Source organism: Engystomops pustulosus, chromosome 7 (assembly GCF_040894005.1).
Source record: "Engystomops pustulosus chromosome 7, aEngPut4.maternal, whole genome shotgun sequence".
Lineage (NCBI taxonomy): Eukaryota > Metazoa > Chordata > Amphibia > Anura > Leptodactylidae > Engystomops > Engystomops pustulosus.
In genome coordinates, this window is record NC_092417.1 from 139,132,723 (window position 1) to 139,151,565 (window position 18,843).

Consider the following 18,843-nt stretch of genomic DNA (forward strand, 5'->3'; position numbering starts at 1 on the left):
GTCCTTAGAGCATAGCATTGCTAGACTAAATCTTTCTCTTTGAACCCCTCTGTCCAGCGTGCAAGTTTCCAGAGATGAGAAAGTACAATCCCTTTTGCAAAAAGCTATGAAGTAGCTTTTGACTTGCAAAATGTGTAGCGCCTTCCGAATGATAAGCTTTAAATGTCTGCCTGTATATAGCTTTAGGGGTCTTTTTTAATTTCTACCCCATTACAAGGCAAAGACTACAGTAATGTGATTATAAGACAGATTCGGAGATGATTTTAAGACAACCCTTGTCGTATGACCACAGCACCTTTAGAAAGCCTATAGAACAAGATTTTTACAAAATTGGTCGTCCTAGTGAAAAATAAGCTTTTCCAAATGTTAATTGTTTGAAATTGAAACATGTTTTCTGATTTCATGTCCTTAAACATTTCATCATTTTGTGTGGCTTTTGTTCCCCTTCTTTCTTGACAGGAAGCTACTGTGAACACATAAGACAATTCCCTTCACCCCTTGCAATTTAAGAAGACAGTTACCTCCCACCACTTTCATATTGTTCTCCAACTGGGCCATAAACTTTTCTGGCAACTATGCTTTTGCCTGCCATCTCAGAGGTTTAAGGTTCCAAAAGCTGGGGGTGGTATTCTAAAAGTTTAGCGAAATATTGAGAGGTAACTCAGGAGCAGTTTGAAAGATCTAGAAGTTGATTGTCCAATGACACAGAAGGGCTGGGATGAACATGTCCTGTGAAAAATGGACATACTAAAGAAGAGTCATGTCAAATGTTGACATTTTTGATAACATTATATTAGAAAAGCGGTTACATTGCAAAACCCTATGATTTGGACGCTATGATTTTTTTCCTTCCCGGCAGGAAACCCATATAAGCTACCATCGTGTGATCTCTGTTGTTTTGGACAGCAGTACTCACCCTGTTTCCAACATCATACGCAATTTGATCAAGGTCATCGCGTTGCCAAGGCTTGTCATGGAACTAATGCCTCCCCGTGCCCACAGACTGTAAGGTTCCATGGTGTAACGGTTAGCACTCTGGACTTTGAATCCAGCGATCCGAGTTCAAATCTCGGTGGAACCTTTAAGAAATTCCTTCAGCCAAAGATTGTTTTCATGACTTTTGGGGCAGAGATTGAGTTAAAAATCAAGACCTTTATTTCATGACCCCAAACATGCTGATAAAAGGTTCAAAAGGGACACTCTTCTGCACGTCTATGGTTTTCCCAATGAAACCATCAGTTTACTTCTTAGTGCAGCCAGAAGACTCCCATTCAAACAGAGTGCTTGGGGAACAATCAACCCTGATCTAGGATGTTAAGCTGTGTAGCAAAGGGTATGAAACCCAAGCATCTGGCTTCCTGCATGTAGTAGTCGTGGCCGAGTGGTTAAGGCGATGGACTTGAAATCCATTGGGGTCTCCCCGCGCAGGTTCAAATCCTGCCGACTACGTCTAAGTTTTCTGTCCTTAGAGCATAGCATTGCTAGACTAAATCTTTCTCTTTGAACCCCTCTGTCCAGCGTGCAAGTTTCCAGAGATGAGAAAGTACAATCCCTTTTGCAAAAAGCTATGAAGTAGCTTTTGACTTGCAAAATGTGTAGCGCCTTCCGAATGATAAGCTTTAAATGTCTGCCTGTATATAGCTTTAGGGGTCTTTTTTAATTTCTACCCCATTACCAGGCAAAGGATACAGTAATGTGATTATAAGACAGATTCGGAGATGATTTTAAGACAACCCTTGTCGTATGACCACAGCACCTTTAGAAAGCCTATAGAACAAGATTTTTTACAAAATTGGTCGTCCTAGTGAAAAATAAGCTTTTCCAAATGTTAATTGTTTGAAATTGAAACATGTTTTCTGATTTCATGTCCTTAAACATTTCATCATTTTGTGTGGCTTTTGTTCCCCTTCTTTCTTGACAGGAAGCTACTGTGAACACATAAGACAATTCCCTTCACCCCTTGCAATTTAAGAAGACAGTTACCTCCCACCACTTTCATATTGTTCTCCAACTGGGCCATAAACTTTTCTGGCAACTATGCTTTTGCCTGCCATCTCAGAGGTTTAAGGTTCCAAAAGCTGGGGGTGGTATTCTAAAAGTTTAGCGAAATATTGAGAGGTAACTCAGGAGCAGTTTGAAAGATCTAGAAGTTGATTGTCCAATGACACAGAAGGGCTGGGATGAACATGTCCTGTGAAAAATGGACATACTAAAGAAGAGTCATGTCAAATGTTGACATTTTTGATAACATTATATTAGAAAAGCGGTTACATTGCAAAACCCTATGATTTGGACGCTATGATTTTTTTCCTTCCCGGCAGGAAACCCATATAAGCTACCATCGTGTGATCTCTGTTGTTTTGGACAGCAGTACTCACCCTGTTTCCAACATCATACGCAATTTGATCAAGGTCATCGCGTTGCCAAGGCTTGTCATGGAACTAATGCCTCCCCGTGCCCACAGACTGTAAGGTTCCATGGTGTAACGGTTAGCACTCTGGACTTTGAATCCAGCGATCCGAGTTCAAATCTCGGTGGAACCTTTAAGAAATTCCTTCAGCCAAAGATTGTTTTCATGACTTTTGGGGCAGAGATTGAGTTAAAAATCAAGACCTTTATTTCATGACCCCAAACATGCTGATAAAAGGTTCAAAAGGGACACTCTTCTGCACGTCTATGGTTTTCCCAATGAAACCATCAGTTTACTTCTTAGTGCAGCCAGAAGACTCCCATTCAAACAGAGTGCTTGGGGAACAATCAACCCTGATCTAGGATGTTAAGCTGTGTAGCAAAGGGAATGAAACCCATGCATCTGCCTTCCTGCATGTAGTAGTCGTGGCCGAGTGGTTAAGGCGATGGACTTGAAATCCATTGGGGTCTCCCCGCGCAGGTTCAAATCCTGCCGACTACGTCTAAATTTTCTGTCCTTAGAGCATAGCATTGCTAGACTAAATCTTTCTCTTTGAACCCCTCTGTCCAGCGTGCAAGTTTCCAGAGATGAGAAAGTACAATCCCTTTTGCAAAAAGCTATGAAGTAGCTTTTGACTTGCAAAATGTGTAGCGCCTTCCGAATGATAAGCTTTAAATGTCTGCCTGTATATAGCTTTAGGGGTCTTTTTTAATTTCTACCCCATTACAAGGCAAAGGATACAGTAATGTGATTATAAGACAGATTCGGAGATGATTTTAAGACAACCCTTGTCGTATGACCACAGCACCTTTAGAAAGCCTATAGAACAAGATTTTTACAAAATTGGTCGTCCTAGTGAAAAATAAGCTTTTCCAAATGTTAATTGTTTGAAATTGAAACATGTTTTCTGATTTCATGTCCTTAAACATTTCATCATTTTGTGTGGCTTTTGTTCCCCTTCTTTCTTGACAGGAAGCTACTGTGAACACATAAGACAATTCCCTTCACCCCTTGCAATTTAAGAAGACAGTTACCTCCCACCACTTTCATATTGTTCTCCAACTGGGCCATAAACTTTTCTGCCAACTATGCTTTTGCCTGCCATCTCAGAGGTTTAAGGTTCCAAAAGCTGGGGGTGGTATTCTAAAAGTTTAGCGAAATATTGAGAGGTAACTCAGGAGCAGTTTGAAAGATCTAGAAGTTGATTGTCCAATGACACAGAAGGGCTGGGATGAACATGTCCTGTGAAAAATGGACATACTAAAGAAGAGTCATGTCAAATGTTGACATTTTTGATAACATTATATTAGAAAAGCGGTTACATTGCAAAACCCTATGATTTGGACGCTATGATTTTTTTCCTTCCCGGCAGGAAACCCATATAAGCTACCATCGTGTGATCTCTGTTGTTTTGGACAGCAGTACTCACCCTGTTTCCAACATCATACGCAATTTGATCAAGGTCATCGCGTTGCCAAGGCTTGTCATGGAACTAATGCCTCCCCGTGCCCACAGACTGTAAGGTTCCATGGTGTAACGGTTAGCACTCTGGACTTTGAATCCAGCGATCCGAGTTCAAATCTCGGTGGAACCTTTAAGAAATTCCTTCAGCCAAAGATTGTTTTCATGACTTTTGGGGCAGAGATTGAGTTAAAAATCAAGACCTTTATTTCATGACCCCAAACATGCTGATAAAAGGTTCAAAAGAGACACTCTTCTGCACGTCTATGGTTTTCCCAATGAAACCATCAGTTTACTTCTTAGTGCAGCCAGAAGACTCCCATTCAAACAGAGTGCTTGGGGAATAATCAACCCTGATCTAGGATGTTAAGCTGTGTAGCAAAGGGAATGAAACCCATGCATCTGGCTTCCTGCATGTAGTAGTCGTGGCCGAGTGGTTAAGGCGATGGACTTGAAATCCATTGGGGTCTCCCCGCCCAGGTTCAAATCCTGCCGACTACATCTAAGTTTTCTGTCCTTATAGCATTGCTAGACTAAATCTTTCTCTTTGAACCCCTCTGTCCAGCGTGCAAGTTTCCAGAGATGAGAAAGTACAATCCCTTTTGCAAAAAGCTATGAAGTAGCTTTTGACTTGCAAAATGTGTAGCGCCTTCCGAATGATAAGCTTTAAATGTCTGCCTGTATATAGCTTTAGGGGTCTTTTTTAATTTGTACCCCATTACAAGGCAAAGGATACAGTAATGTGATTATAAGACAGATTCGGAGATGATTTTAAGACAACCCTTGTCGTATGACCACAGCACCTTTAGAAAGCCTATAGAACAAGATTTTTACAAAATTGGTCGTCCTAGTGAAAAATAAGCTTTTCCAAATGTTAATTGTTTGAAATTGAAACATGTTTTCTGATTTCATGTCCTTAAACATTTCATCATTTTGTGTGGCTTTTGTTCCCCTTCTTTCTTGACAGGAAGCTACTGTGAACACATAAGACAATTCCCTTCACCCCTTGCAATTTAAGAAGACAGTTACCTCCCACCACTTTCATATTGTTCTCCAACTGGGCCATAAACTTTTCTGGCAACTATGCTTTTGCCTGCCATCTCAGAGGTTTAAGGTTCCAAAAGCTGGGGGTGGTATTCTAAAAGTTTAGCGAAATATTGAGAGGTAACTCAGGAGCAGTTTGAAAGATCTAGAAGTTGATTGTCCAATGACACAGAAGGGCTGGGATGAACATGTCCTGTGAAAAATGGACATACTAAAGAAGAGTCATGTCAAATGTTGACATTTTTGATAACATTATATTAGAAAAGCGGTTACATTGCAAAACCCTATGATTTGGACGCTATGATTTTTTTCCTTCCCGGCAGAAAAACCCATATAAGCTACCATCGTGTGATCTCTGTTGTTTTGGACAGCAGTACTCACCCTGTTTCCAACATCATACGCAATTTGATCAAGGTCATCGCGTTGCCAAGGCTTGTCATGGAACTAATGCCTCCCCGTGCCCACAGACTGTAAGGTTCCATGGTGTAACGGTTAGCACTCTGGACTTTGAATCCAGCGATCCGAGTTCAAATCTCGGTGGAACCTTTAAGAAATTCCTTCAGCCAAAGATTGTTTTCATGACTTTTGGGGCAGAGATTGAGTTAAAAATCAAGACCTTTATTTCATGACCCCAAACATGCTGATAAAAGGTTCAAAAGGGACACTCTTCTGCACGTCTATGGTTTCCCCAATGAAACCATCAGTTTACTTCTTAGTGCAGCCAGAAGACTCCCATTCAAACAGAGTGCTTGGGGAACAATCAACCCTGATCTAGGATGTTAAGCTGTGTAGCAAAGGGAATGAAACCCATGCATCTGGCTTCCTGCATGTAGTAGTCGTGGCCGAGTGGTTAAGGCGATGGACTTGAAATCCATTGGGGTCTCCCCGCGCAGGTTCAAATCCTGCCGACTACCTCTAAGTTTTCTGTCCTTAGAGCATAGCATTGCTAGACTAAATCTTTCTCTTTGAACCCCTCTGTCCAGCGTGCAAGTTTCCAGAGATGAGAAAGTACAATCCCTTTTGCAAAAAGCTATGAAGTAGCTTTTGACTTGCAAAATGTGTAGCGCCTTCCGAATGATAAGCTTTAAATGTCTGCCTGTATATAGCTTTAGGGGTCTTTTTTAATTTCTACCCCATTACAAGGCAAAGGATACAGTAATGTGATTATAAGACAGATTCGGAGATGATTTTAAGACAACCCTTGTCGTATGACCACAGCACCTTTAGAAAGCCTGTAGAACAAGATTTTTACAAAATTGGTCGTCCTAGTGAAAAATAAGCTTTTCCAAATGTTAATTGTTTGAAATTGAAACATGTTTTCTGATTTCATGTCCTTAAACATTTCATCATTTTGTGTGGCTTTTGTTCCCCTTCTTTCTTGACAGGAAGCTACTGTGAACACATAAGACAATTCCCTTCACCCCTTGCAATTTAAGAAGACAGTTACCTCCCACCACTTTCATATTGTTCTCCAACTGGGCCATAAACTTTTCTGGCAACTAAGCTTTTGCCTGCCATCTCAGAGGTTTAAGGTTCCAAAAGCTGGGGGTGGTATTCTAAAAGTTTAGCGAAATATTGAGAGGTAACTCAGGAGCAGTTTGAAAGATCTAGAAGTTGATTGTCCAATGACACAGAAGGGCTGGGATGAACATGTCCTGTGAAAAATGGACATACTAAAGAAGAGTCATGTCAAATGTTGACATTTTTGATAACATTATATTAGAAAAGCGGTTACATTGCAAAACCCTATGATTTGGACGCTATGATTTTTTTCCTTCCCGGCAGGAAACCCATATAAGCTACCATCGTGTGATCTCTGTTGTTTTGGACAGCAGTACTCACCCTGTTTCCAACATCATACGCAATTTGATCAAGGTCATCGCGTTGCCAAGGCTTGTCATGGAACTAATGCCTCCCCGTGCCCACAGACTGTAAGGTTCCATGGTGTAACGGTTAGCACTCTGGACTTTGAATCCAGCGATCCGAGTTCAAATCTCGGTGGAACCTTTAAGAAATTCCTTCTGCCAAAGATTGTTTTCATGACTTTTGGGGCAGAGATTGAGTTAAAAATCAAGACCTTTATTTCATGACCCCAAACATGCTGATAAAAGGTTCAAAAGGGACACTCTTCTGCACGTCTATGGTTTTCCCAATGAAACCATCAGTTTACTTCTTAGTGCAGCCAGAAGACTCCCATTCAAACAGAGTGCTTGGGGAACAATCAACCCTGATCTAGGATGTTAAGCTGTGTAGCAAAGGGAATGAAACCCATGCATCTGGCTTCCTGCATGTAGTAGTCGTGGCCGAGTGGTTAAGGCGATGGACTTGAAATCCATTAGGGTCTCCCCGCGCAGGTTCATATCCTGCCGACTACGTCTAAGTTTTCTGTCCTTAGAGCATAGCATTGCTAGACTAAATCTTTCTCTTTGAACCCCTCTGTCCAGCGTGCAAGTTTCCAGAGATGAGAAAGTACAATCCCTTTTGCAAAAAGCTATGAAGTAGCTTTTGACTTGCAAAATGTGTAGCGCCTTCCGAATGATAAGCTTTAAATGTCTGCCTGTATATAGCTTTAGGGGTCTTTTTTAATTTCTACCCCATTACCAGGCAAAGGATACAGTAATGTGATTATAAGACAGATTCGGAGATGATTTTAAGACAACCCTTGTCGTATGACCACAGCACCTTTAGAAAGCCTATAGAACAAGATTTTTTACAAAATTGGTCGTCCTAGTGAAAAATAAGCTTTTCCAAATGTTAATTGTTTGAAATTGAAACATGTTTTCTGATTTCATGTCCTTAAACATTTCATCATTTTGTGTGGCTTTTGTTCCCCTTCTTTCTTGACAGGAAGCTACTGCGAACACATAAGACAATTCCCTTCACCCCTTGCAATTTAAGAAGACAGTTACCTCCCACCACTTTCATATTGTTCTCCAACTGGGCCATAAACTTTTCTGCCAACTATGCTTTTGCCTGCCATCTCAGAGGTTTAAGGTTCCAAAAGCTGGGGGTGGTATTCTAAAAGTTTAGCGAAATATTGAGAGGTAACTCAGGAGCAGTTTGAAAGATCTAGAAGTTGATTGTCCAATGACACAGAAGGGCTGGGATGAACATGTCCTGTGAAAAATGGACATACTAAAGAAGAGTCATGTCAAATGTTGACATTTTTGATAACATTATATTAGAAAAGCGATTACATTGCAAAACCCTATGATTTGGACGCTATGATTTTTTTCCTTCCCGGCAGGAAACCCATATAAGCTACCATCGTGTGATCTCTGTTGTTTTGGACAGCAGTACTCACCCTGTTTCCAACATCATACGCAATTTGATCAAGGTCATCGCGTTGCCAAGGCTTGTCATGGAACTAATGCCTCCCCGTGCCCACAGACTGTAAGGTTCCATGGTGTAACGGTTAGCACTCTGGACTTTGAATCCAGCGATCCGAGTTCAAATCTCGGTGGAACCTTTAAGAAATTCCTTCAGCCAAAGATTGTTTTCATGACTTTTGGGGCAGAGATTGAGTTAAAAATCAAGACCTTTATTTCATGACCCCAAACATGCTGATAAAAGGTTCAAAAGGGACACTCTTCTGCACGTCTATGGTTTTCCCAATGAAACCATCAGTTTACTTCTTAGTGCAGCCAGAAGACTCCCATTCAAACAGAGTGCTTGGGGAACAATCAACCCTGATCTAGGATGTTAAGCTGTGTAGCAAAGGGAATGAAACCCATGCATCTGGCTTCCTGCATGTAGTAGTCGTGGCCGAGTGGTTAAGGCGATGGACTTAAAATCCATTGGGGTCTCCCCACGCAGGTTCATATCCTGCCGACTACGTCTAAGTTTTCTGTCCTTAGAGCATAGCATTGCTAGACTAAATCTTTCTCTTTGAACCCCTCTGTCCAGCGTGCAAGTTTCCAGAGATGAGAAAGTACAATCCCTTTTGCAAAAAGCTATGAAGTAGCTTTTGACTTGCAAAATGTGTAGCGCCTTCCGAATGATAAGCTTTAAATGTCTGCCTGTATATAGCTTTAGGGGTCTTTTTTAATTTCTACCCCATTACCAGGCAAAGGATACAGTAATGTGATTATAAGACAGATTCGGAGATGATTTTAAGACAACCCTTGTCGTATGACCACAGCACCTTTAGAAAGCCTATAGAACAAGATTTTTACAAAATTGGTCGTCCTAGTGAAAAATAAGCTTTTCCAAATGTTAATTGTTTGAAATTGAAACATGTTTTCTGATTTCATGTCCTTAAACATTTCATCATTTTGTGTGGCTTTTGTTCCCCTTCTTTCTTTTTTTCTTTCAAATATTTTTATTGAGTCATAGAAAGATGTTACATATATACAGTACGTTGATGACATAGACTCGTTTTATATTATAATGTTACATTGAAAAAGTTAAGGTTAACATAGAAACTGTGCAGTATTAAACTACTGCGGTAATTAACTGAGGGGTAAAATAAAGGTGCCAGAGATGTTACATAAAATAATATATATTTTGTTGTTATCCCTGTCGAGGGCATTGGAGGGGAGGGTATTTTAATATAAACCTATATATTTAATCCGGGTTAAGTCCTGTGTTGTTATACCATGCATTCCACATTTTGTAGTGATTTCTAAGGTTATTGTTTCTAAGAGCAAGAGTTCTCTCCAGATGGCAATGATGGTTTATCGTCTCTAATAATTCTAGAATATTAGGGGGCTGAATTGATTTCCAGGCTCTCGCAATTAAGAGCTTTGCTGCTTGCAAAATATGTCCTATCAATTTGCGACATTTAAGAGGTATTTTGGTTATGCCCAGTCCCAGAAGGGCTAAAGACATATCTGGTTGTATCTGCTTCCCCATTGTGATGGATATTGTCTTAAATATTTCCTTCCAAAATTGTTTAATGATAGGGCATGTACCAAATATATGAAGTAGTGAACCTTTGTGTCCACATTGCCTCCAGCACCTGTCTGAGGTTCCTGGAAAAATTTTTGCTAAATGGGCTGGAGTGTAATACCATCTGGAAAGAATTTTTACATGAACTTCCCATAAGTTTGCACATTTAGAGGCTTTCGAAGCCCACCAGAATGCTTCTTTCCATTGTTCCCATGGGATGTTCAAGTTTAACTCCTGCTCCCATTTTGTTAGGTGAGAGCCTTTTATTGGAATCTCCGCATGATCTTCAGATAATACTGAATATAAAAATTTTGTAGATTTATAGAAATCATGTGTTTGTTTGTGAATGAGATTGAATATTATAATAGGTACTTGAGGATTCTGTAATGAGAAGTTTATTATTGTTTTCCTGAGTTGAATTATGTGGTTTTCCATGGTGCCTGGAAGTTGGAAGGACTTCATAATGTCTATGGTAGGCATCAGGTTTCCCTCTGGTGAAAGTTGTTGAATATATTTAATTCCTTTTTCTATAAGAGGTCTAATGGGAAGTTTTTCGTGTAAATATTCCATGACCTGGATTGGAATTTGTATGTGACATTTAGCCGAGTTGGATTGGCATGATAAGATTAGTGCCTTCCAGGCCTGGATTGAGGCTGCTATGCTGGCTTCTTTTGGAGGAGGTATTTTTGGGAATAACGTGTGCGCTAATACCAAGTGGAGTAGGGGTCTATTTTTGTTTAGAGTTTCCTCTATCAAAGGCCAACTGTAGGCTGGTGTGTAAATCCACCATGATTTTATTTGTTGTAATAGGAAAGCTGTTCTGTATCTCATAAGATTGGGGACTCCCATTCCTCCTTTGAGCTTATTGGAGTATAGAATTGTTGCTGAGACTCTTGGTTTTTTAGCTCCCCATATAAAGGTTAACATTTGTTTTTGTAATTTGGAAATATATATTTTCGGAATTGGGGTAGAAATGGTTCTAAATTGATATAGTATTTTGGGTAGGATAATCATTTTGTATATTATTATTCTTCCCATCCATGAAAGGAAATTAGTCCTTAGCGCTTCCAAGTCCTTCTGTAGGGAGGAAACAAGGAGATTCATGTTGATTTTTACTAGGATTTTAATGGGATTTGTAAGTTTTATTCCTAAATAGGTGATGGCTTCTGTTTCCCATTTGAATGGGAATTCCTGTACTATTTGCTGTTTTAGAGAAGGAGGAATATTAAATCCTAATAATAGTGATTTGGTTACATTTATCTTATAAAAGGAGACTTCCCCAAATCTTTTTATTATGGCCATTAGTTCCCTAAGTGATGATAGAGGGTTAGTGAAAGATAGGATTGTATCATCTGCAAATAGTCCAATTTTATGTTGGCGGGTACCTGCTGGTATACCACTTATGATGGGGTTTGTTCTGATCATTTCCGCAAAAGGTTCCATTACTAAAATGAATATGAGGGGGGATAGGGGGCAGCCCTGACGGGTCCCGTTAGTAATAGTGAGTGGGTTTGACAACGCTCCGTTTATTAGGGTTTTTGCTGAAGGTGTACTATATAATGCCTTGATGGCTGATAGGATGTTACCTGAGAATCCAAATTTTTCTAGTGTTGAAAATGCAAAACTCCAGTTTATTCTGTCGAACGCCTTCTCTGCATCCAAAGTAAGAAGCAGAGAAGGCGCCCGAGAGTTCTCCATAAAATTAATTAGGTCTATCATACGTCTCGTGCCATCTGGGGCCTGTCTCCCCTTAATAAATCCGACTTGGTCGTTATGAATTAATTTTGGTATGATGTCAAGAAGTCTGTGGGCTATTAATTTAGCATATATTTTAGTGTCACTGTTTAGCAGTGAGATGGGGCGGAAATTTGCTGGGGTAGTAGTTTCTTTATTTGGTTTTGGTATGGCTACTATAGTAGCTTGTAGCATTTCTGATGGTAAATTCCCTGAAGACATGGCTTGACTTAAGGCTTTTGTCATTTGTGGAAGAAATTCATTATGTAGAAGTTGGTAATATTCGTTCGGGAGTCCATCAGGACCTGGGGCCTTTTGTTTTTTAGTGAGAAGAATAATTTTCCTTATTTCTTGCTCTGTGATGGGTGAGTTTAGGGCTTGAAGTTGTGCTTCAGAGATTGTAGGGAGATGGACCTTCTGCAAAAATTCCCTAATTCTGGAAGGGTTTGGTTCTAATATGTTTGGGTCTTCTTTTAGGTTATAAAGTGTGGCATAAAATTCGCTAAAGGCATTGGCTATGTCTATCGGATGTGATAGACGGGTTTTAGAGTCTCTGGGGGATATTATATATGGGATACGAGATTTCATATTTTGTTTTTTAACTCTCTTTGCCATTAGTTTTGTAGGCTTATTGTGGGAGATATAGTGCGACATCTTCCAGGATAACATTTGTTTGTCATAGTCCTCCATTAATTGGGTGTGAAGTTTGTGTCTGAGGGAGAATAATTGGTTGTGTAAAGCTGTGGAGGGTGAGTTACGTAGGAGATTTTCTGTCAGGGATATACATGACAGGGTGTTTGAAATTTGTATATTCTTTTGTTTATAGTGTCTTGAGGTTAGTCCCATCATTATTCCTCTTATGTACATTTTGTGACCCGTCCATAGTCTAAAGGGATCTATGTTGTCAGTATCGTTATGTGTAAAGAATTCCTTTATGTGTTTTTTGATTGATTCTTTAAATGAAGGTAGGTTAAGTAGGAATGTATTACATTTCCAAAGTCTTTGGGTGAATGTAGAGTTGGAGATGTGTATTTCTAGGAAGATGGGAGAATGATCAGACCATGACGCTGTGTGGATGCTAGAAGATTTAACTCTTGTGAGTGTATTTCTTTCTACCAGAAATAGGTCTATCCTAGAAAATGTCTTATGTCTTGGTGAGTAATAAGTAAATTCCTTGGAGGCAGCGTTTAAACATCTGAAAGTATCATACAGTCCTTGTTTCTGTATCCAAGTGTTAAGAGTGGGAGAATATCTGGTTTTATTAGCTGTAGAGTCTATGGTTGCGTCAGGTATTAAATTAAAATCGCCACACATTATTAGCGAGCCTTTCTGAGTTTTTTGTATTTTCTTGGTTAGTTTATTTAGGAACCTGATTTGAGAAGTGTTTGGCGCATATACGTTCACCAATGTAATTATAAAAGAGTTGATCTCGCAGATCAAAATTATATATCTCCCTTTGGTGTCTAGGTGTACTTCTAGTTCTTTAAAGGTAAGTGTATCTTTAATTGCAATACATACTCCAGCATGTTTTTTGCTAGCGTTAGCTTGATAAATTTGCGTAAATCGTTTATGTGAGAATTTGGGTGCTTTGTCTTTTACAAAATGGGTCTCTTGGAGACATAATATTTCAGATTGTGAAGACAAGGCATCCTTCCATAGGGATGACCTCTTAAAGGGGGAATTAAGCCCTCTTGTGTTGAGAGATAAGATCTTAAGTGACATGGTAACAGGTTATATGTTGTAAATTTGTCATCTTGCTGGCACATGAAAGGGATACCAAAATAAACATAGTATAACAGTAAAATAACTTTATGTATAACTATACTATACCAGTGCAGTCGAGGGGCCTCACCTTGTCAGACACAGGTACAGTGCAGAATAGAGTTTAACACGTTGAACTTGTGAAATAAGTTCTTTAAACCTGGCAGGCTGTTTGCCTTTCTTGGGGGGGAAAAAAGTTCACCTGGAGGTGTCTCTTGTGTATCCTCCTGAAGGTAGATGAGTGTTCAGCGCTGAACTTTCCATTCTTGGTCGACTTGTCTCACATCTTTCCGGGAAAGAAGAGCCTGGTCGTTAGGGAGTTGAATGCCGAAGGAGCGCAGAAGGGGAATTCCTTCTTCTGGTTTTCTTACTACATGAGTAGTTCCATCTTTGTGTACCAGTAATTTGGTTGGGAATCCCCATTTGTATGGTATATCAGCATTGCGTAGTATGCTAGTAATCGGATTAAATAGTTTCCTTGTCTGTAAGGTTGCTTGAGATAGATCTGCATATAGGTGTATGTTGCTATATGGTGATGGTAGAGTTTTCACTTTTCTTGCTGTGGCCATTAATGCCTCCTTGATGTGGAAGAAGTGAATTCTTGAGATTGTATCGCGTGGGATATCTTCTGGTAGGCCTTTGGGTCTTGGAAGGCGATGAGCTCTATCTATTATGATCTCTTGTATTGGTACTTCTGGTAGAAGTGTTTTAATTAGCTCTGTCAAATACTTGTTTAGTTCTGCTTGAGGAACAGATTCTGGTATGCCTCTAAATTTAATATTGTTTCTGCGGCTTCTGTCTTCAATATCAGCCATTTTATCTTTTATTGCTGAAACTTCATCAGCAAGTGTGTAATGAGCATCTATAAGTTCATTATGGGAATTTGTGATCTCTCCCATTTTAACTTCTAGTTGATCGACTCTACCTCCTATTTCATCCATATTCTGGCTGAATTTGTGAGCTAAATGGGCTATGTCAGATTGTAGGGAGCCCCTTAGAGCTACTAACATTTCTTTAATAAAATCTTCTGATGCCGCTTGGCTAGTGGTACATATAGAGGAGAAGGGGTCAGGACCCTCATTAAGGTAGGAGTGAGGTGTAGAAGGTAAGTTTACCTCAGAAGTTGAAAGTCTCGGCCTCTGTTTCTCTGGACTGCTTCTGGGGGACTCGTCTGTGCTTTCAAGTAGCCTCGTGGTGGGCGCCATTTTGTGTCTTGCGTTTGCCGAGAATGTGCTCTCTATGGAGCTTTGGAGGGATTGTGCCGCGGTTACCTCTGCAAATGAGGGAGATCTGATGCTCGCTTGCTTTGTGGGACCCAGTTGTATTTCGGTCCTGTCTGCGATCAGGTCGTCTCCTCCGGAGCTCGTTGGAGAGGACCCGCCGGAGCATGTGGAGGTAAGGCCGTCCTGCCGTTCTCTGCTCGGGCGGAATTCAGATATTTTTTTGGGTCCGGACTTGCCTATTTTCCTTTTTGTGACCATTCTCCCGGTTGGTGATCTTTCTGGAGGGTCTTTTCAGCGGTTTATCTGCTTTAAAGGTCGCTTTTGGAGGATACTCAGACGGAGCTCAAGCTAGTGCGTCCGTCCTGGAGTTCTCTAAGGCCACGCCCCGTTCCCCTTCTTTCTTGACAGGAAGCTACTGTGAACACATAAGACAATTCCCTTCACCCCTTGCAATTTAAGAAGACAGTTACCTCCCACCACTTTCATATTGTTCTCCAACTGGGCCATAAACTTTTCTGGCAACTATGCTTTTGCCTGCCATCTCAGAGGTTTAAGGTTCCAAAAGCTGGGGGTGGTATTCTAAAAGTTTAGCGAAATATTGAGAGGTAACTCAGGAGCAGTTTGAAAGATCTAGAAGTTGATTGTCCAATGACACAGAAGGGCTGGGATGAACATGTCCTGTGAAAAATGGACATACTGAAGAAGAGTCATGTCAAATGTTGACATTTTTGATAACATTATATTAGAAAAGCGGTTACATTGCAAAACCCTATGATTTGGACGCTATGATTTTTTTCCTTCCCGGCAGGAAACCCATATAAGCTACCATCGTGTGATCTCTGTTGTTTTGGACAGCAGTACTCACCCTGTTTCCAACATCATACGCAATTTGATCAAGGTCATCGCGTTGCCAAGGCTTGTCATGGAACTAATGCCTCCCCGTGCCCACAGACTGTAAGGTTCCATGGTGTAACGGTTAGCACTCTGGACTTTGAATCCAGCGATCCGAGTTCAAATCTCGGTGGAACCTTTAAGAAATTCCTTCAGCCAAAGATTGTTTTCATGACTTTTGGGGCAGAGATTGAGTTAAAAATCAAGACCTTTATTTCATGACCCCAAACATGCTGATAAAAGGTTCAAAAGGGACACTCTTCTGCACGTCTATGGTTTTCCCAATGAAACCATCAGTTTACTTCTTAGTGCAGCCAGAAGACTCCCATTCAAACAGAGTGCTTGGGGAACAATCAACCCTGATCTAGGATGTTAAGCTGTGTAGCAAAGGGAATGAAACCCATGCATCTGGCTTCCTGCATGTAGTAGTCGTGGCCGAGTGGTTAAGGCGAAGGACTTGAAATCCATTGGGGTCTCCCCGCGCAGGTTCATATCCTGCCGACTACGTCTAAGTTTTCTGTCCTTAGAGCATAGCATTGCTAGACTAAATCTTTCTCTTTGAACCCCTCTGTCCAGCGTGCAAGTTTCCAGAGATGAGAAAGTACAATCCCTTTTGCAAAAAGCTATGAAGTAGCTTTTGACTTGCAAAATGTGTAGCGCCTTCCGAATGATAAGCTTTAAATGTCTGCCTGTATATAGCTTTAGGGGTCTTTTTTAATTTCTACCCCATTACCAGGCAAAGGATACAGTAATGTGATTATAAGACAGATTCGGAGATGATTTTAAGACAACCCTTGTCGTATGACCACAGCACCTTTAGAAAGCCTATAGAACAAGATTTTTACAAAATTGGTCGTCCTAGTGAAAAATAAGCTTTTCCAAATGTTAATTGTTTGAAATTGAAACATGTTTTCTGATTTCATGTCCTTAAACATTTCATCATTTTGTGTGGCTTTTGTTCCCCTTCTTTCTTGACAGGAAGCTACTGTGAACACATAAGACAATTCCCTTCACCCCTTGCAATTTAAGAAGACAGTTACCTCCCACCACTTTCATATTGTTCTCCAACTGGGCCATAAACTTTTCTGGCAACTATGCTTTTGCCTGCCATCTCAGAGGTTTAAGGTTCCAAAAGCTGGGGGTGGTATTCTAAAAGTTTAGCGAAATATTGAGAGGTAACTCAGGAGCAGTTTGAAAGATCTAGAAGTTGATTGTCCAATGACACAGAAGGGCTGGGATGAACATGTCCTGTGAAAAATGGACATACTAAAGAAGAGTCATGTCAAATGTTGACATTTTTGATAACATTATAATAGAAAAGCGGTTACATTGCAAAACCCTATGATTTGGACGCTATGATTTTTTTCCTTCCCGGCAGGAAACCCATATAAGCTACCATCGTGTGATCTCTGTTGTTTTGGACAGCAGTACTCACCCTGTTTCCAACATCATACGCAATTTGATCAAGGTCATCGCGTTGCCAAGGCTTGTCATGGAACTAATGCCTCCCCGTGCCCACAGACTGTAAGGTTCCATGGTGTAACGGTTAGCACTCTGGACTTTGAATCCAGCGATCCGAGTTCAAATCTCGGTGGAACCTTTAAGAAATTCCTTCAGCCAAAGATTGTTTTCATGACTTTTGGGGCAGAGATTGAGTTAAAAATCAAGACCTTTATTTCATGACCCCAAACATGCTGATAAAAGGTTCAAAAGGGACACTCTTCTGCACGTCTATGGTTTTCCCAATGAAACCATCAGTTTACTTCTTAGTGCAGCCAGAAGACTCCCATTCAAACAGAGTGCTTGGGGAACAATCAACCCTGATCTAGGATGTTAAGCTGTGTAGCAAAGGGAATGAAACCCATGCATCTGGCTTCCTGCATGTAGTAGTCGTGGCCGAGTGGTTAAGGCGATGGACTTGAAATCCATTGGGATCTCCCCGCGCAGGTTCATATCCTGCTGACTACGTCTAAGTTTTCTGTCCTTAGAGCATAGCATTGCTAGACTAAATCTTTCTCTTTGAACCCCTCTGTCCAGCGTGCAAGTTTCCAGAGATGAGAAAGTACAATCCCTTTTGCAAAAAGCTATGAAGTAGCTTTTGACTTGCAAAATGTGTAGCGCCTTCCGAATGATAAGCTTTAAATGTCTGCCTGTATATAGCTTTAGGCGTCTTTTTGAATTTCTACCCCATTACAAGGCAAAGGATACAGTAATGTGATTATAAGACAGATTCGGAGATGATTTTAAGACAACCCTTGTCGTATGACCACAGCACCTTTAGAAAGCCTGTAGAACAAGATTTTTACAAAATTGGTCGTCCTAGTGAAAAATAAGCTTTTCCAAATGTTAATTGTTTGAAATTGAAACATGTTTTCTGATTTCATGTCCTTAAACATTTCATCATTTTGTGTGGCTTTTGTTCCCCTTCTTTCTTGACAGGAAGCTACTGTGAACACATAAGACAATTCCCTTCACCCCTTGCAATTTAAGAAGACAGTTACCTCCCACCACTTTCATATTGTTCTCCAACTGGGCCATAAACTTTTCTGGCAACTATGCTTTTGCCTGCCATCTCAGAGGTTTAAGGTTCCAAAAGCTGGGGGTGGTATTCTAAAAGTTTAGCGAAATATTGAGAGGTAACTCAGGAGCAGTTTGAAAGATCTAGAAGTTGATTGTCCAATGACACAGAAGGGCTGGGATGAACATGTCCTGTGAAAAATGGACATACTGAAGAAGAGTCATGTCAAATGTTGACATTTTTGATAACATTATATTAGAAAAGCGGTTACATTGCAAAACCCTATGATTTGGACGCTATGATTTTTTTCCTTCCCGGCAGGAAACCCATATAAGCTACCATCGTGTGATCTCTGTTGTTTTGGACAGCAGTACTCACCCTGTTTCCAACATCATACGCAATTTGATCAAGGTCATCGCGTTGCCAAGGCTTGTCATGGAACTAATGCCTCCCCGTGCCCACAGACTGTAAGGTTCCATGGTGTAACGGTTAGCACTCTGGACTTTGAATCCAGCGATCCGAGTTCAAATCTCGGTGGAACCTTTAAGAAATTCCTTCAGCCAAAGATTGTTTTCATGACTTTTGGGGCAGAGATTGAGTTAAAAATCAAGACCTTTATTTCATGACCCCAAACATGCTGATAAAAGGTTCAAAAGGGACACTCTTCTGCACGTCTATGGTTTTCCCAATGAAACCATCAGTTTACTTCTTAGTGCAGCCAGAAGACTCCCATTCAAACAGAGTGCTTGGGGAACAATCAACCCTGATCTAGGATGTTAAGCTGTGTAGCAAAGGGAATGAAACCCATGCATCTGGCTTCCTGCATGTAGTAGTCGTGGCCGAGTGGTTAAGGCGAAGGACTTGAAATCCATTGGGGTCTCCCCGCGCAGGTTCATATCCTGCCGACTACG

At 40.6% G+C, this 18,843-nt stretch overlaps 18 non-coding genes across 18 annotated transcripts; all 18 read left to right on the forward strand.

Moving 5' to 3' along the window:
- Positions 1-1,009: 1,009 nt before the first annotated feature.
- On the forward strand, positions 1,010-1,081 carry TRNAQ-UUG (transfer RNA glutamine (anticodon UUG)). Its single transcript has one exon. It is a non-coding gene; the product is annotated as a tRNA-Gln (tRNA).
- Positions 1,082-1,367: 286 nt separating this feature from the next.
- TRNAS-UGA (transfer RNA serine (anticodon UGA)) lies at positions 1,368-1,449 on the forward strand. The gene has a single exon. It is a non-coding gene; the product is annotated as a tRNA-Ser (tRNA).
- A 1,022-nt stretch (positions 1,450-2,471) lies between these two features.
- TRNAQ-UUG (transfer RNA glutamine (anticodon UUG)) lies at positions 2,472-2,543 on the forward strand. Its single transcript has one exon. It is a non-coding gene; the product is annotated as a tRNA-Gln (tRNA).
- Positions 2,544-2,829: 286 nt separating this feature from the next.
- Positions 2,830-2,911, forward strand: TRNAS-UGA (transfer RNA serine (anticodon UGA)). The gene has a single exon. It is a non-coding gene; the product is annotated as a tRNA-Ser (tRNA).
- Positions 2,912-3,932: 1,021 nt separating this feature from the next.
- Positions 3,933-4,004, forward strand: TRNAQ-UUG (transfer RNA glutamine (anticodon UUG)). The gene has a single exon. It is a non-coding gene; the product is annotated as a tRNA-Gln (tRNA).
- Positions 4,005-4,290: 286 nt separating this feature from the next.
- Positions 4,291-4,372, forward strand: TRNAS-UGA (transfer RNA serine (anticodon UGA)). Its single transcript has one exon. It is a non-coding gene; the product is annotated as a tRNA-Ser (tRNA).
- Positions 4,373-5,389: 1,017 nt separating this feature from the next.
- TRNAQ-UUG (transfer RNA glutamine (anticodon UUG)) lies at positions 5,390-5,461 on the forward strand. Its single transcript has one exon. It is a non-coding gene; the product is annotated as a tRNA-Gln (tRNA).
- Positions 5,462-5,747: 286 nt separating this feature from the next.
- Positions 5,748-5,829, forward strand: TRNAS-UGA (transfer RNA serine (anticodon UGA)). The gene has a single exon. It is a non-coding gene; the product is annotated as a tRNA-Ser (tRNA).
- A 1,021-nt stretch (positions 5,830-6,850) lies between these two features.
- Positions 6,851-6,922, forward strand: TRNAQ-UUG (transfer RNA glutamine (anticodon UUG)). The gene has a single exon. It is a non-coding gene; the product is annotated as a tRNA-Gln (tRNA).
- Positions 6,923-7,208: 286 nt separating this feature from the next.
- TRNAS-UGA (transfer RNA serine (anticodon UGA)) lies at positions 7,209-7,290 on the forward strand. Its single transcript has one exon. It is a non-coding gene; the product is annotated as a tRNA-Ser (tRNA).
- Positions 7,291-8,312: 1,022 nt separating this feature from the next.
- TRNAQ-UUG (transfer RNA glutamine (anticodon UUG)) lies at positions 8,313-8,384 on the forward strand. Its single transcript has one exon. It is a non-coding gene; the product is annotated as a tRNA-Gln (tRNA).
- Positions 8,385-8,670: 286 nt separating this feature from the next.
- Positions 8,671-8,752, forward strand: TRNAL-UAA (transfer RNA leucine (anticodon UAA)). Its single transcript has one exon. It is a non-coding gene; the product is annotated as a tRNA-Leu (tRNA).
- A 6,729-nt stretch (positions 8,753-15,481) lies between these two features.
- On the forward strand, positions 15,482-15,553 carry TRNAQ-UUG (transfer RNA glutamine (anticodon UUG)). The gene has a single exon. It is a non-coding gene; the product is annotated as a tRNA-Gln (tRNA).
- Positions 15,554-15,839: 286 nt separating this feature from the next.
- On the forward strand, positions 15,840-15,921 carry TRNAS-UGA (transfer RNA serine (anticodon UGA)). The gene has a single exon. It is a non-coding gene; the product is annotated as a tRNA-Ser (tRNA).
- Positions 15,922-16,942: 1,021 nt separating this feature from the next.
- TRNAQ-UUG (transfer RNA glutamine (anticodon UUG)) lies at positions 16,943-17,014 on the forward strand. Its single transcript has one exon. It is a non-coding gene; the product is annotated as a tRNA-Gln (tRNA).
- Positions 17,015-17,300: 286 nt separating this feature from the next.
- On the forward strand, positions 17,301-17,382 carry TRNAS-UGA (transfer RNA serine (anticodon UGA)). The gene has a single exon. It is a non-coding gene; the product is annotated as a tRNA-Ser (tRNA).
- A 1,021-nt stretch (positions 17,383-18,403) lies between these two features.
- TRNAQ-UUG (transfer RNA glutamine (anticodon UUG)) lies at positions 18,404-18,475 on the forward strand. The gene has a single exon. It is a non-coding gene; the product is annotated as a tRNA-Gln (tRNA).
- A 286-nt stretch (positions 18,476-18,761) lies between these two features.
- TRNAS-UGA (transfer RNA serine (anticodon UGA)) lies at positions 18,762-18,843 on the forward strand. Its single transcript has one exon. It is a non-coding gene; the product is annotated as a tRNA-Ser (tRNA).